The sequence below is a fragment of the Culicoides brevitarsis genome, chromosome 2, assembly GCF_036172545.1.
Source record: "Culicoides brevitarsis isolate CSIRO-B50_1 chromosome 2, AGI_CSIRO_Cbre_v1, whole genome shotgun sequence".
NCBI lineage: Eukaryota > Metazoa > Arthropoda > Insecta > Diptera > Ceratopogonidae > Culicoides > Culicoides brevitarsis.
Window position 1 is genome coordinate 19563864 of NC_087086.1, and position 1623 is coordinate 19565486.

The window sequence follows — 1623 nt, forward strand, 5'->3', positions numbered from 1 at the left end:
ATAAATTCGGTTAATTTTTACACAGATTTCCTGTTAATAATGCCAAAAAGTAAGAAAAAGGACATTTTTAAAAACAAGTTTTTATTTAAAAAAAATTATTTTTGTAAAATAAAAAGTTATATTGTTAGATTTAAGGAAAACACAGAACCCAACGGTCTCGTTAATGAACAAAGTTTATATTTAATTAAGTTATGTGAAGTTTTAAGATATTGAGTTATTTTATATTATAAGGATAAATTTAAATATTAAATGTATAAAGGAAAGAGTTGAACGTTAAGTTTTTTTGATGAGGAGAAGTTAAGTAAATAAATAAGAGAATATATATTTAGAACAGATTTCTAAAATATTTGTGCTGATAAATAAATAAAACAAAAAAATATTTAAAAATTTGAATAAAAAGCCGTGTGTAGAATAATAGAGTCTTCCAAAGTAATTAAAAAAAAACTAAAACTAAATATTTATGCGATAAAATTTATATTTTTGTTTAATTTTATTTATTTTGGTCGAATTTTTTTTAAAGAATTTTTTTTGGTAGCACTTTTAATTTTAAAAATTATTTAGAACCTACATTGTATAAAGAAAAATAAATAGTTAAACATAAAAACAGAAGAAAATAAATCATTTAAAATTAAAAATTGATTTTTATTTCATAAAGTTACTCCAATTATTTTCATTTTTTTTTTGTTTTTGGTTTTGAAATAATTTTTAAATTTTATATAAATTTAAATCATTTTTGATAATTTTTTGAAGGTAAGTAAAATTTGCTTAATTGTGGTTTTAATTTTTTCAACTAAAATTTTTAAGTAAAACACTCAGAAAAAATCATTAATTAAATTTAAAAAAAAATTTTTTTTGAAAAAATGTCAAATTTTGAACTTTTGAATGAAATTTTTAAAATAAATTCAAAATAAATTTTAAAAAATTAATATAATTTTTTTAATAATAAAAAATGGTTTAATTTATTCATATTTTAATTATAAATTTTTTGGCCTACTTAACTAAGTTTTTTTTCTTATTTTATTTTTACTAAAGATAAAAATGCAAAAAAAATTATTTTAGAAATTTTTGGCTAAAATTATTATTATTTTTTTTTGTAAAAAACGTTTTGGGCCGCTCCAAATGAAATTTCGATGTCCGATATCCCATTTTAAAAGTAAAAATACAATGGATTTACAGAAATACACCAATTTTCATAATTTTTCAACAAATTTTCAAGAAAAATTTTCAATTTTTAGTAATTCTTGTATTAAAAATCGTATTTTGACATAAAATTTTCTTATAAAAAAATTTTTCATTAAAATTTTGAATTTTTTCGCAAAAAAATAAAATATTAAAAAAGATTTGGATGAATTATGCTAACTTAAATATGCTAAAACTGCAAAAAGATCCTTAGTGAGGCTTCATAAATATTTTAAATAATTTTTTATTTTTAATTTATTTTTTAAATAATAATGCGACAAAGAAGATGAGTTTTTCTTCTTCCCCCGTTATGTTCTCTCCCCCCTGCAACACGGCATCATAAATGGATATCGCCCAACATAAAATGTAAATAAACAAACCCATATGATTGTCAATGCATGACATTTGGAGGTTGTTTTTTTATCGGCATGTTTTTGAAACAAA